Below are 16,477 nucleotides of genomic sequence, written 5' to 3' on the forward strand. Positions count from 1 at the left end.
TTGGGGGCTTCAGTGTTCCTTCAACGGTGCCCCCTCCAACATCCTGGTCCCCAGGTTATCCTCTTCTCCAGCTCCCGTGAACTATGCCACCCTCCCTACACACACACACACACCCCTACCCCTTAGGGGCTTGAACTTGGCCTGTGAACGTCCCCTCGCTGATCCTCATTGCTCAGCCGGACATCCCTCAGGCTCCAAGTCCTCCCCTTCCGAAACAAATTCCTCTGCTGCTCAGTGACCTCCCGCCGGGTTCTCCAGGCCACCAGTCCGACTCTGGGCTCACTATTTTCTGAGAGGGTCAGGGTCTTGACCCTAGAGTTGACCAGCGCCACTGACTTGTCCTCCATTCATCTTTGACTTCCTAGGTCCTTATCTGGCTGCTGCTCACACACCCCCACACACCTCCCCCCTCAGTCCTTAGCTCTGGGTCCCCCACCCCACTGTCTGCCTTCTGCACTCCCACCCTCCTACTGATCTTCGGATGCCATTGGAAGGAGTTAGCACCTCAAGGCTCCATGAATACACCCCGGCTCTGGGTTCTCTGACCTCCCCTTAGCCCTCGGGGCTGCGTTCAAACCATTGGTCCCAGCCAAAATTGTTCCAAGACTTCTCCCTAGCTGAGGCCCCAGCAGCATCCCCTCCTTTCTGCTCTGTCAGCAGAAAGCCTACCCTCCTACCTTCCTTGGAAAAGTAGGGCACAAACAAGAACTGAGCTCCATCATCCCCTCCCTTTCTTTCCCTAATGCCTCAAAATCCCTCCAAGTCTTCCTTTGCTGCAGCCTTCCCCTTCCCACAACCGACCTCAACCCCTCCCCTTGTGGTCCTTCCACTCCTTGCTTCCCCTCGATTTATTGGGACAGCATTCCCGAAAGTCTTATTACCCTGGCAGTTAGCAGCTACTAAGAAGGATGGGAAGGGAGGGAAAAGATAAAGGGCTCCTCATCCCTGGAGCATTCTCTACTGGAAGGCCGAAACCAGGAGATTCAGGGTAGTCTGAGTGGGAGGAGAGTACTCACCAGCTGGGTGGGGGAGGGGAGATCACCCCTCTGCAGGAGCTTCCTCTAAGAATCGGTCCATGAGCTGAGCCAAGGATGGAGTCTCTGAATGAAAAGAGCCTTCTGGTCAGCCTGGTAATGCAGAATAGGAAAATGCTACAAGACCAAATTAAGACAAATCCAGCTGAAGAGGGGACAGGATTAGTTAACTGCTGCAGGGCCTAAAGGTGATGATCCCCAAACATTTTTGATCACACAACCCTATCAATAAAAGATGCTTGAGTGTACCATCCCATATACATAGAGGAAATAATTGGAAAAGAAATGAGAGTGATAAGAAAAAAAATTAGAAAAGAGAGTTATGGAAGAAAGAATTGGAGAGGAAACAAGCAGCTTGGAGCAACAGGTATAAGACTTTACCCAAAGAACATTCTTTGAAAATGAGAATGAACCAAATAAAATACATAAGTACATTTACAAGTTGCATACATAAACTATGGTACTGACAACTATAGCTATTACTCCCTCACACCCCCTTCCAGTGCCCCTTACTGAGTTGTCTTTGTCAAAATGGAAGCTCCCTAAGGTCGGTGTCTGCTTTAGTATCTCCAACACCTAGCACAAGGCCTGCACATTGTAAGCCCTTAATAAATTCTGTCTTTTATAAAACTTAGACAAAATAGATATTTAAGGAATAAGAGAAAGAAGAAATTTTTTTTTTTTGCTAATGATACAAAAAATCTTAATACTCTCACTAAGTCCTGAGTCTCTGTGGCCAATAATAATGATTGTGGCTTTTTCTCTTTCTTTTTTGTGGCCGTTGGGATTAAATGACTTTCTGAGGTTCACACATCTACTACGTGTCTGAGTTGAGGTTTGAATTCAGGTCTTCCTGGCTCCAGGGCTGATGCTCTATTCACTGCACCACCTAGCTGCCTCAATAATGATTCTTTATGAGAGATGTGGGACTTCATTGTTTTTTAAATCTTGGCTAAATTGATATGTTGATACAATGATTCAAAATTCAGTATATGTGGATACTTGGGTTTTAGTAGCTGTAGCTGGAAAAGTACCTTGGCTCCAAATTGAAGCAGTATGTTATTGGCTATGCCTTGCTTAATCATAAGATTCATTTTTTTTTTCAAAAATGTAAACATTTTTATCTAAAGGTTTGAGCTCCAAATTCTATGCTCAAAGTGGGCTTTTCATTTTTAAAAAATCAATTTTGATGTCTTTTGGATTTTTTTTATATCATCAGTTTTTGGTAGTATCCCTCCCTCTTCTACTCTGTCTGCCAGAGAGCCATCCCTTATAACAAATAGTTTTGTGGGAGGTTTTTGGAGAGGGAAAGGCAGGGAAATTGGGGTTAAGTGACTTGCCCAAGGTCACACAGCTAGTAAATGTGTCAAGTGTCTGAAGCCATATTTGAACTCAGGTTGTCCTGACTCCAGAGCCTGTGCTCTTCTCACTTTGCCACCTAACTGCCCCAGTTTTTTTTTTTTTAATAAGACAAAAATAAAGAGGAAAAAAATCCGCATAACCAATAAGTACATTCAAAAAGTATGAGCATATGTGCAGTGCATATGAACACTTGTGGACTTCCCACCTCTACAAAGGAGGGTGTGTGTGTGTGTGTGTGTGTGTATGTGCAATCTTCTCATCTCTCAACCCATGCTTGTTCTTCATCATTTTGCAACATTTGATTTTGATTTTTTTTGGTGGTTCCTATTTTCATTGTTATAGTCATTGTATATATCATTGTCCTGACTCTGCTCAGTTCATGTAGATCTTTCCATACTTCTCAGTATTCCATCACATTCTTCATTTCTCACAGCAAAGTAAGATTCCATTACATTTATGAGACATCATTTGTTTATCCATTCCCCCAGTTGATGGCATCTCTTTTCTTTCCAGTTTTTTGCAGTCACAAAAAGTGTTGCTGTAGGACTTTCTTCTTGTCAATGGCCTCTTTGGGGTATAAGAGCATCAATGAAATCTCTGAATCTAAGGACATGGATATTTTAGTTACTTTATTCATATAATTCCAAATTGCTTTTCAAAATGGTTGTAATGATTCACAGCTCCACCAGCAATTTACCTGTTTGCCTATCATCCTACAACCCCTCCAACATGGACTATTCCTATTTTTGTCTCCTTTGTCAGTTAGTCAGGTATAAGATGAAACTTCAAGGTTGTTTTGATTTGCATTTCTCCCATTCCTGGTGGTTTGGAGTGTTGGTGTTGGTTCATGTGGCTGGGAATACTTTACAATTATTCTTTTCGGAACTGTTTGTTCTTATCCTTTGACCTCTCATCTATTGGAGAACCAGTCTTATTTATTATTAATTCTTTGTATGTCTTGGATACCAAATCCTTATTAGAGAAATTTGATACAATTTTTTTTCTCATTTGACCACTTCTCTTCTTATCATAGATGCCTTAATTTTGAATATGCAGAAGCTTTTCAGTTTCAAGTAATCAAAGTTATCTATTTTACCTTTTTAATTGCTTTTATCTCTTGTTTGTTTAAGAGTACATCTCCTACCATAACTGTGAGAAGTATATGATCTGTTCCTGCAATTTTTTGATAGTATGCTCTTTTACTATTACAGTCACATATCCGTTTAGAATGCATTGTCAAGCTGAATTTTCCTTTGAAGCTTTGCTTTCTTTCTCTTCTCCTGTATATGTCTCGAACATTGCATCCCTGTCACTATAACAGCTCTTCATGGGTTTGTCCATTCTTCCGGCCTTATTTCCTCACTTTGGACTTTGTGTTGGGGAGAGGTTGATGCAGATGCCTCTGCACATGCTCCCAACTCAATATATACACCTAAAGTCCATGGCCACTCTTTAGGAATGGGTCAGAACTTCCAGTTAGCACCTTTTCTTGCACCTAGCCAGGATCAGTCCCTTCTAAAGGGGACAGGGGACCTCTTGCCCTGGTGGGGTGGTCCTTGCTCAGTCCCTGCACTGGAATGCTCTGCCCAGCTATTTGCTAGACCCCTTCCCTAATGTCTGAAGGTCTGTCTTTCAATCTCCCTGTTCACACCTGGGATAGAAAAACGACTTATTGTACTTGGCATGGTGCATTTTCTAGATCTTTTTAGAAGAACTGTGTTGAAGAGAACTCAGCTGTTCTTCTTCTGGCTGATCCACCATCTTGACTAATCTCAGCTCATAAATTACCATCTTCCCTGATGTCAATGGATTGTTTTTACAAACTAATAAGGAGGTGTTGCATTTTCATATTTTTAACAAATGAGTTCAAAACCCACAGAAACTCTTTACTTAGATATTTAAACAGGTTGAAATATTTTCTTTGCAAGTTTTCAAGATTAAGGAAATAAGAATTTTTATAAGTGAACACTGAGGGATGACTGTTGGGCCTGGGAGGGCTAAAGCATTGCACCTACCTCTTCTCCCAAAGGTGCTCTTCTCCTGTGGATCCAGGCACAGGGTCTTGTGTGAGGCTCAATCTGATGAAGCCTGGTTTCTAATAAGAAAGGTTAGCCTTCCTTTCCTTATCCTCCCAATGCCCATAGAGCTTCAGTTTTGGCTCATGTCTAGTTCTTCCCAAAGTCAGGAGTAAAAAGGTTGCACCATACAAATCAGGTATGGGATTGGTGTTTATTTCCTGCGCATAAAAGAAATGCTTAAACACAAAAGACTCATAGTGCTCATTGACAATGACTTAAAACAGGATTCAGTAACATAACTTAGAACTATTGATGGTTACTCTGAGAATCATGGTTTTGGGGATCACTGGACTTCCTAGGCAGGGCCAAAGTCCTGAGGAAGAACCCTGTGATAATCCTTAGGGAAGGCTGTACAGACCACAGGACTCCCAGAGGAAGACCAAGTGGTAGCCATCCCTTAATCTGTGGGGATCACAGGGCATCCTAGGGGTCAGATCCTAAGGAAGACCCAAGTGATGGCCCCTTAGGATGGCAGTAAGATCACAAGGCTCCCAAGACAGGGTCGGAAGTCCTAAGTGATGTTCCCTTAAGAAGGCCATGCAGACCACAGGGTTCCCCAAGGGAATCCAGAGTGGTAGCCCTCTTAACACCGCAGTGAGGATCACAGAACACCCTAAGACAAGATCCAGGAATAAGCCTGGCGAGCTTCTATTGCCTGTTGCTTCCCTTCACTTGACCCTAGGAAAATCCATGTGATTTGCCCATTCACACCCAAAGAACTCAGGACCAGAGTGGGCAGAGGAAAGCATTTTATTGCGCTCCCCATGAGAGCAGGTGTAGTGCTCACGGGGACACTTACACCCTGATACAGCTGCAGGAGCAGGGGTAACCATTCCCTCCACTCCTGCTAGAGTCATGGTTAGTTTACAATCTTTGTTTTTTTTTTACATAGTTTTCCTAGGTTATACAGTTTATATAAATAGGATAATAAGGATACAGAAGCAAAAGTAAAGTTAACTAGATTTTCCTTGTCTTAGTTTAGGATTAAACTATATTCTTTTACTTCTCCTACTTTCCCTCTTTAACATACGCAAATGATGCAAATCAGTAGGCCTGGATTCTTGACCAAGACCAGACCCTAGATAAGCTTGAAGAGGTTCAAGTGGGTTTGGCCTCTCTAATTCCCTAGACTGCCTTCTCAAAAAGTATGCACATGCGTACAAGTCTCTGACCTCTCACCCGACCGACCTTGAGGCCTGGTCTCGGCTAAAGCTGGGGTGGGGGAGGGCGGGGAAGCACACCTTTAGTTCTGTGGAAACAAAACTCCCCCTCCCATTTCTTACAATTTCCCCCTCTTCTTTTATTCAAATTTTTGTTTCCACATTTTTAATATTCTCTTACTCTCTTTCTCATCTGAATTTTTCTCCTTAATCATCACCCCCTTAAATATGGGAAGGATTGATCAATGCATTGACAAATCAAAGGAGGCAGTCCCCTTTGTAAATACAGATACGGAGATCCAAAAGAAAACGACAATGCAACCGTCCCTTTAAGATTCAAAAGTCTCTTCCCATAAGGCTGTCTGGCAGGGAACAGCATCAGTGAAGTCCTCTGGTCCTTGGCATTTGTTCCAACCATCTCCAGCATCTTCTTCTTGCCTTCTTGTAGGAACCAGCCTTCTTTCCATTCTCCTACAAAAGTTACCCTGGCACAATTTTCTAATTCTTATACCCTGATCATTTTTACAGATTCAAAATTGGAACTTTGGCCAATTGCCGTGTTTAAGAATTTCACATTAGAACCCAGTTTCTCATACTTTACATTAACTCAATATTAATTTCCTCACTAGGAGGATGATATTTCATTAAGGAATTAACAGCACACTCCAGCACATACATAAGTACATTAGATAACCAATTCTTAACACAGTACATATAACAGTTGCAATCTCTTAAAAAATGATACTTAAGCCTCATCAGAAGAGAAAAGGTTTGTGGCATTAAAGAGTTTGCTAATGAAGCATTTTACATTTCACCTTGCCTCTGCATTGTCCAACAATAATGGTCTCCTCTCTAAGAGCTCTTCTGTAATTGCTCCTGCTCTTTAACTCTAACCCAAAGGTCCCAGGACCTTTTGACCTCTTAACCTCACAAGTTTGCCTCCAATTTTAGACATATCAATTTCAGAATATCATACTCATTCTCCTAAGACCAGGAAAGAACAAACTCAAAACCAGAAAAGATAGAGACCCAGTTGCAAGCTCACCTGGTTGAGTCCCCCGGCACTAGCTGCCACATGGCTAGGTGGCCATGATGCTGGCGTGGAAAAGGGCTACGTCTCCCTACAAGTCTGAGTCCCAGGGGTGGTCAGTGGGAAGTAGATAAATATTATCTGGAGGGCAAGGCATAGAGCACTATGGGCTAAAGGGAGGAGGGCAGGGAATTTTGCCTGCACAGGTGCTGGGGATGCTTGAGTCATAGAGTATAATGTCCTGAAGAGCCAATGCCTAACTTTTGGAAACCAGGAATGGGAGGGAGTGGAATGAGGGAGTTTTGAGCTATGATAGGTGAAGGGGATGATGTGATAGTGTTGGAAACAGGTCCAGGATATGATCTGTCTTCCCACTTTCCAATTGTCTGATCAGACACCTTTCAAGGTCAGGCTTTGGAGACCCAGGTAGGGAAGAGAATTTGAGATGAGCTCAGAGATCATTTCATCTAATCCACAGGAATTGGAGTCCCATGTTCTTTCTCTAGAGACTCTGGTGAGGCTATGACGCAGAACATGGGCAGGCAAGTAGCACCAGAATGATTATGATCGTTGGTGGAGGTGGGGGCAGGAGAGAGGCAGATCCCCCGGAGGGAAAATTCTAAGGGAGGGGCAGGGCCAAGTGGGTTGGAAATTTCCATGAGACTGAGGGAGAGAGGGAAGGAATAAACAGTCTGTGGTTGCCACCACTATCAGGAACCCAAGCTCCTCATATTCCCCTTACCTTATGCTCTGCAGGGGAAGTTCACATGTTAAAATTTTTGCCCTTTCTGAGTTTCTGGTTAATGCCCAGCTCTGATTGCTCTGTGTGCCTTGGTGGTAAGAGTGTGACCCCAGGTTTATGGGTGGACTGCTATATTTTGTTTATTCCCACTTTTGCTTTTTATTGAATAAATGTAATCATTCTTGCCTTTGTCCTACTGCTTAGTAAATGCTTCATGTTTAAGAGTCAATGGTGTCATTGGGACTGATTTTGTGTAAACGGGAACAACATTAGTGGGAGTTCAAGTGTTTTGTGGCTGATTGAAGGCATGTGTGGCACCCTGCCCACTGAAGTTACTCTTGAGACCCTGAGAGAGAGTTTGGATAGTATCCAGTTGGTCTTGGCCAGCCCACCCATCCCCTGGGAAAATACCTTAGAGCTGTGCCAGTGTAAGTGTAGAGCAAGGGAGTCAGTAATCCCAGAAAGAGGAGGGAAGTGAGTGTCTTGTCCAGTAGGCCATCTGTAGACAATCCTGAGAGCCTAATCCGAGGCCACACCAAACTACTACTGTTCTTTCTTTTTGTATTGTTGTAGTCATTGTATATCTTGTTTCCTTGGCTCTGTTTACTTAACTCTAGTTCATATAGACACTCCCATGCTTCTTGAAATTCTTCCTATCTGTTTTTTCTCAAATCATAATAAGATTCCATTACATGCCCATATCACAACCTGCTGAGCCATTCTGCAGTCGATGGGTATCTACTTTCTTTCCAATTCTTTTCTATCTTTACTCTATCTCTATGAACTGGTTCCTTCCTTAACTGCCTTCAGACATGCCCCCATTCCTCAAAACAAAACAAAAACCCAACCATCTCCTCAAGTTATTGTCTATACCTCTTTTCCCTTGTCAAACTCCTTGAAAAAGCTGCCTACACACACTTCCTTTCCTCTCACTCCTCAGCCCCTTGCAGTCTGGCTTCTGACCTTATCATTCAACTGAAACTGTTCTCACCAAAGTCACCAGTGGTCTCTTAATTGCCACGTCTTGAGGGCAGGGATTGACTTGCTTGTTTGGGTCCGTATCCCCAGTGCTTAGCACAGTGCCAGTACATAGCAAGCCCGTAATAAATAAATTTTCCATCATCCATTTCCAGCTATCATTTATTACCTATTTTTCTATCTCACCTATATCTATTTTCTCTCTATCCCTCTATCCATCTATATATAATATGTACTTATTATCTAATGCATATTATGTAATATATGCTATCATTTATTTTGTCTTCTTATCTATCATCTATTTATTATCTATTTATCCCTCTATCCATCCATCCATCTACATATGTGTGTGTACAAAATCTATCACGTGGGGGCAGCTAGGTGGCACAGTGAGTAGAGCACTGGCCCTGGAGTCAGGAGAACTTGAGTTCAAATCAGGCCTCAGATACTTGACACTTACTAGCTGTGTGACCTTGGGCAAGTCACTTAACCCCAATTGCCTCACCTCCCCCACTCAAAAAAAAATCTATCATGTGTCTACCTATTATTTATCTATCATTTCTTCTCCTCCCCCCACCAAGTTTTCTCTTCTCCAGGCTAAACACCTCCATTTCCTTCAGCTAATCCTCATACAGCATGAACTGAAAGTGCTTTCACCATCCTGGCTGCCCTCCTGTGGACAGTCTCCACTTTACTTGCTCATATGCGATTTCTGCCCAGATATACCCTGTGTAACACATGAATTACTAGGAACCAGAGAATTAAAATGTGATGGTGCTGATGTAGGGGATACAGTGCTGGACCTGGAGACCCACAGACCTGAGTTCAAACCTCACTTCATACACTTGCTAGCTGTGTGATGACCCTGGGCAAGTCACTTAATCTCTATCTATCTCAGTTTCCTCACCTATAAATGCAGATAATAATGGCACCTGCCTCCCAGGATTGTTGTGAGGATCAAATGAGGTAATACAGGTAAAGCGCTTAGCACAGTGCCTGGCACATAGTAGGTGCTATGTAAATGTTAGCTATCACTCCTGTTGTATTGTAGTGGTAGTGATGGTGATGACAATGATGAGTGAAGAACAAATAGTTTGGTATTGTTGGTCTCTAGAGTATCTGGAGAAGAGTAGAGAATAACTGGAGTTGAAAGATAGGAAGAAGCCAGGTTATGAAGAGCTTTTAATTCTAAACAAAGAACTCTATATTTGATCCTGGAGGTAACAGGGAGTTACCAGAGTTTATTGAGGAAGAGGATCTCTAGTTTAGGAAATCACTTTAACAGATGAATGGAGGAAGGATTGGAGCCCAGAGAGACTCAAGGAAGGGAGACCAACCAGGAGCTTTTGCCCTAGTCCAGCTGGGAGGTGATGGCGACTTCAGCTGGGCTTGTGGCTGTGGGAGTGGAGAAAAGAACATATGCCGTAGGTGCTGTGAATGTAGAAATGACAAAACTTGGCAACGAGCGCATAAGGAGAAGGAGAGTGCAGAGGTGGGGATGACACTGATGCCAACCTGGGTGATGATGGCCTTGAGACTAGCCCAGATGGTAGGAGGAGAGGAGAGTTTGGAGGAAAAGATAGTAAGTTCTGTGTGGGATGGAAGACCCTCACCAATTAAAAGTTAATAAGGAGCCATCTCAGGATGGGAACAGAAATAAATTTTATTCAATTCTCAAGAATTGGGCATTCCCTGCTAGAACAAATCCAGCAAGGCAGGCGCTTTACAAGGGGCAAGGCACCCATAATTATACCTAACACAAGAGAATTCCCACCCACCTCTGACCCTTCTCACCATTGGCTGGGAGGTGAGCTTACAATCTGAGCACGAAAGCTAGACAAAGAACCGGGAAATTGAGGCACAGAAACTCCAATTCCCATTCCCTTAGTTAATGATTACAACTGAGGTGACATCTATAAATCTAAAGAAGGAGATTAGGATAAGGGGAGGAGGGGGAGACCCTTTCCATTCTTTACAGTAGAGAAAAACAGGTCATTATGACCCTGTTCTTACTGAGCAAATCTTTAAACCGGAACCAGAAGAAAGAACAAAAAGTTTCAGGGTAAACTTTCCCAGAGGCTGAGCCATCAGACTCTCACAGCCTCAGAATCTTCCCCTTCCCTATATCTTGATTTTTAAACACTCCTGTATGTAGATATGAATAGATATTAATATTATACACATCCTCCCCTGTGAAGTTTTCACATTCCATTTATTTACCTCACACAGTTCTGTTTTGGACATGCTGAATTTACATCCACATCATAAACCTGACTGCTCCTCCTTGGTCTCCTTTGCTGCAGCTCCATCCAGGCCATATCTGTCAACTGCTGTTGTCCCACAGGGCTCTTTCCTGGGACCTCTCCTGCTCTCTCTCTCTATACTGTGTCACCTGGGGATCTCCTCAGCTCCCACGGAGTCCAGTATCATTTCTATACTAATGATTCTCACACCTACCTATCCAGCCCTGATCTCTCCTTCAGTTTCACCTCTCCAACCAGCCACCTGTTAGGCATCTTGAATTGAGTGTCCTGTAGACAGCTTAAACCCACCATTTCCAGAACCGAATTCATTATCTTTTCCCTCAAAACCCTCCCTGCTTTCAATCTTCCTTGTTATTATTGAGGTGTAATAGTAATTAAGGTGGGACTTCTTGCTGTTGACCTTTAATGATTCTGGCCTTTGTTTGAATGGGGCAGATAAAGTGGGATGTTTTTGTATTTCTCAGCACTGAGACAATTGGGAGCCATTGATTTGTATCTGATGTGATATTGGGGGTGGGGAACTTCTCCATGCCCAGCCTGGGTGAGGTCAGCTCCAGGCCCTGAACAGGATATATACGTGCAAAGGTTAGCGTTCTGGAGTGGAGCTCTGAGCCACAGCAGGAGTGGTGGGTGACTCTGGGCCAGCCATTCTAATGAGCTCCCAGCTGTACACCCAGATGTTGAAAACTACGAATTGTATTTGATCTGTAATTCAGGGTGCTGGCTGTTATTTGTATGCTGGATTAAAGTAATATTGTTAACCCCTTAATGTTGCTTTCCTTAAGTAAAGCAGATCAAAAGGACCTGTGTTGGCAGCTTTCTGGGTGCTGGTTATTGTGGATCTTACACCCTCACAGAAGCTGCTAGCTGGATTGTTGATACATGAGGACACTACCCGTCACCCAGACCTAAAACCTAGGTGTCATTGCTTCTCACTTTCTCACCCCTCGTATCCAGTCTGTCACCAAAGCCTGTCAATGCCATTTTGAATATCTTTCACATATGCCTTGCATCTCTCCTCTGATGCCGCCACCACATTGGTGCAGGCCTCACCACCTCACACCTGGACTGTTGCCTGCTGGTTGGTCTTCCTGCCTCATGTGTCTTCCAATGCCAATCCATATTCCATTTATCTGATGGTGATTTTTACAAAGCACAGGTGTGACCATGTCATACATCCCCACTACACACACACCCATACCTCAATAAACTCCTTAAAATCCCACTTGGCTTTTAAAGTCCTCAACCCCGACCATCTCCTCCAGCCTTCTTATGCCTTATTCTCACATATCCTTTGATCTAGTGACACTGATCTCCTGGCTGTTCCACAAACAAGACCCTCCATCTCTCTGCTCTCGGCTTTTTCTCTGGCTGTCCTCCATCTCTGCCCACTAGCTTCCCTCATTTCTGCCCAATGGCTTCCCTAACTTCTTTCAGGTACAAGCTAAAATCTTGTCTTCTACAAGTTTTTCCTTGTCCCCCAAGCTAGTAGCTTCCCTCTATTAATTATCTTCAATTTATCCCATATACAACTAAATTGGACATAGCTGTCTGCACATTCTTCTACCACTAGAGAACAAGGGCTGGCTTTTGGGTCTTGCCTTTCTTTGTCTCCCCAGTACTTAGCACATTTCATAAATACTTGACTTTTGTCAAGTTTGAGACGTCCAGCAGGCAGTAGAAGATGTGAGGCTGGAAATCAGGAGAGGTTACAGCTGAATAAGGATCATCAGCATAGATGTGATCACTGAATCCGTGTGAGCTGCTGGGGTCACTGAGAGAGATGTGGTAGAGGGAAAAGAGGGCCCAGGATAGAGCTTGGGAGGATCATGACCTTTAGGGGACATGACACAGGGGACGATTCAGCCCAAATTTGGTACCTAAAGAAGGTTTCTCACATTAAAGTCCACATCTTGGTTAAAGAGAGAGAGCAATATATGCATTTAGAAGGGAGTAAAAGTCTTCTAAATTTATAAAGAAATAAATGAGGAAATAGGTTAAGGGAGGGTACAGAAGGGTATCTAGATTAACGGGAATGGGATAAAGAGGGGATAACATATAAAATTATAAAAGTCTTCTAAATTTAAATAGAAACAAGAGGGGAAGGGAGAAGGGGAGAGAGGATAAGGGAGGGACCTTTGGAGGGGGAGTAGGTTAAGTAATAGGAGGCCAAGGTAGCAGGTAGAAGTAGAGGAGTTCGGAGAGATAGGAAATAAGAGACATACGAACATAAAGAACAGGAGTAGAATTTATTAGGGAAGAAAAGCAGGAGCAGTAATCATGATCTCAGACAAAGTTAAAGCTAAAATAGATTTAATCAAAAGAGAAAAATAGGGAAACTACACTATACGTCAGCCACGTTAATCAATATTGTTTCAGACTAAAATAACTACTCAGTATAAGGTTGGAATATTGCTGTGGTGTAGGAACGGAGAAAAATATGGAAAGACTCAGACCTATGAAGGAAGAGGTTATCCATCCTCAGAGGAACAAGGTACAAACAAGTATAGTATGTTCTAACATGGATGTATATGAATGTATATCTCTCTCTATGGGTGTGATTATAGATATCTAAGTATATGTAGGTATATGTAAACGTATGTATGTGAATATGTATGTATATATGTGTGTGGTTTGTGTATACATATGTGTATGTGTGTGTATATGTGTTTGTGCATGTACATATGTGTGTGTACACACACACACACACACACACACGAACTTAATTGTAGCCTTCTTGGGGCAGGGGGCAGGAGAGGGGGAAAAGATCAAGGTAAAAGTGAACAGCAGAGAACAAAAGAAAACTTGCCAGGAATCAGAGAAAAAAATGGACAGCTCCAGACACAATGTATACTATCTATTCTATAGGCTTTCTTCAAATAGAAATTTATTGCTGTGTATTTTGAATACTCTTACATTCTGCTGTGCACATGGCAATGCTTTTATTTCTTATTGTATATTTGTTTTAGTATTTGTTTAAAATAAAATTTAAAAATAAAGTCCACATCTTGGCTTGGCCACTTTGTTGGCTTCCTAGCTAGGTGACTTTGGGCAGGTCATGTTCCTTTTGGAGGCCTGTTTTCTCATCTGTCCCAAGTGGGGTTGAGATGGATAGTCAGCCAGGTTCCCATACCATTCTTACATCCCTGACCCTTCTCTGGGTCTCATGAGTGCTACAGACACAAGGTGGCGCTGCTCCCCTCAGAAAGAAGCCCTGATACCTATCAGATGGAGGTGGAAGGAGGCGGGTACCAGAGGGATGCTTCAGCAGCAGTATCCTTTGCCTATATCCATCTTCTTCCTTAGACTCCCTGCCCCCCAACCCAAGTCCCAGGTAAGCCCAGAAATGCAAGGGCCCCTCCAAGATGCTTTGTGACACTGATTTCTGACTCTCAGAGGCCCCACCTCCCTGGGCAACTCTCAAGCCCCCAAGTAGTGACCACCCAGCCTTGGGGATCTCCAGAATGTGACAGTGAAACAGCCCCTCTCCTAAGAAGCCCTCATTGCTGGGGAGTTGTTTCAACCCCATCTACACTGGCCTCCCTGCTGTGTCCTCTATCCCTAATGGATCTACCCTCCGGGGCCAAGCAGGCAGCCCAAGATACACGTGGGCAGACCTCCTGTCCCCCTTCAGTGGTCTTCTCTCCAGACTAAACAGCCCCTTTTCTTTCAACTGATCCTGAAATGACGTGGCTTTGAGGCCCTTCCCCTTCCTGGCTGCCTCCTGGGGACCCCTCCAGCCCACTAATCTTCTAGGTAGCACCCAGCACTCCAGATATGTTGTATTTATCCTTACAGCAAACACTTGGGAGGAATGTTAGTTAAAGTTCCAAAAAGGCAAATTTGGGTAGGCATCAGGAAAAACATCTCCCCATCCTAGCTATCCTGAGGCGAGGTGGAGGCAGAGGGGGATGCCGGTCATTCTCCAAACCCTTGTTCTTTTCATAGTCTTCCTGGGTAAGAATATGCCCTTCTGGAGGGCAGGGATTATCATTTAACTTACCCAAATGTACCTGGGGCATCATGGCTCCATTCCCTTTAATACTCAAGGTGGGTGAGCCCATGTGGCAGGCAGGTAGAGGGAATGGGGTGCCTTTAGATTCTAACCTTCTGTAATTTGAGAAGCTTCCTTTCTCCTGGACCAACCCCAATAGAGGGAGAGAGCCAAAAGAACGGGGTTGGGGGGAAGGGTTTAGAGTTCGCCTAAAATGAGCCCTGAAGGAAAATCTGGGAGTTGAGAAGGGACTTGAGGGAGCGAGTTCTTTGCAGGCAGGAAGGGCAGCAAATCCTGGAAGGTGGGAAATGGTACATTTGGTGAAGGGCTGGGACCTAGACATCATTCACAGAAAGGCCGGGGAGGGACTCCACTCTGTGTATGCCCTCCTCCCTCCTGCTTCTGGCTCCCTAGAGGTGGCTGGATGGACCAGCTGTCTGGAGTCAGAAGACCTGTGTTCAAATCCAACCTCAGATTCACTAGTTGTGTAATCCCACATCACTTAGAACCTGTTTGCCTCAGTTTCCTCAGCTGTAAAATGTGGATAATAGCACCTACCACCCAAGGTTGATGTGAAGCTCAAGAGACAACAAATGTTATAAACAAACATTAAGCACTTAGCATGGTGCTTGACACATACCAGCCATTGTATAATTCTACCTATTACTATTGTCCCACTTACCATCTGACTTTGGGGTCCCCCGTGGCCCTCAGAGCACAAGAAGCCGCTACTGCTTTCCTCCTCATGTGGGGTCTAGGCCCTCTCCTCAGAGCTTCACCCGGGTCACAGATCCCAGGGCTCAGAGATACCTCAACCTCCAGCCCCAGGGCAGGATTCACCTAGAACCTTCCCCAGGTCCTTCCTGGAGTCCCTGGAGGATACCCAGGACAGCAGTAGGGTTGTTCGCCTTTACCCTTGATGTGCATTGGTAGCAGAGGGGGTAAGACCTCTTCCTCCTCTCTTCACCTGCCTGGCAGGCCCCAACACTCCCTTGGAGTACTCTTACCTCCAGATTCTTTGGACCTGAGATCACAGATCTGGGGGTGGAAAGGACCTATTAGGCCGTCCCTTTATAGATGCAGAAATGGAGCACCCGAGAATGAGGAAGTGGCTTGCCCAGAGTCACTCAGCTAGGAAGCACTGGCTCCAAGTCTGGGGCTCTGGGCTGTATCCACTATGCGCAGCACCTGAGCCATGCCTGCTTACAGAGCTGGGATGTCCCAAAGAAGGGGGAATGGCCACCTTTGTCTAGTGACCTCTGGGCCCAGGAAACCAGTGACTGGCAAGGCTTGGTCTCGTTAGAGCTATGGAAGCTCATTAAAAACCAAACTCCTCGGGCATCTAGGCGGTGCAGTGAGTAGGGCACCGGCCCTGGAGTCAGGAGGACCTGAGTTCAAATTTGACCTCAGACACTTGACACACTAGCTGTGTGACCTTGGGCAAGTCACTTAATCCCAATTGCCCTGCCTTCCCCCCTCCAAAAAAAAAAAAAGTTCCTTTTGAGTGGTGCCCAGATTCCATCCCCAGAAGCCAGGGATGGTGATCCCACCTCTCCATTCAAATAAAGGATTAATGGGGTAAGCCCACTGGGGTCATTCCTCCATGGCCAGGAGAGTGGCCAAGGAAGGAAGTGAGCAGTTCTACCCAAAGCCTAAAGGCCTATTCTTGGTGATTCTTATTCCCCAAAGTGGTTAACCCAAGTTGTGTTTGAATATACAGCTGACTTTTTTTCTTTGTGAATCATAAATGTCACCTCAAACTGTATTAGGGCACAGAGATGTTGAGCGTAGCTCAGTGGCACAGAAGAGGGAGTCCCAGGCCCGGAGTCCCCGGA

This window comes from Trichosurus vulpecula, chromosome 4, assembly GCF_011100635.1.
Source record: "Trichosurus vulpecula isolate mTriVul1 chromosome 4, mTriVul1.pri, whole genome shotgun sequence".
NCBI lineage: Eukaryota > Metazoa > Chordata > Mammalia > Diprotodontia > Phalangeridae > Trichosurus > Trichosurus vulpecula.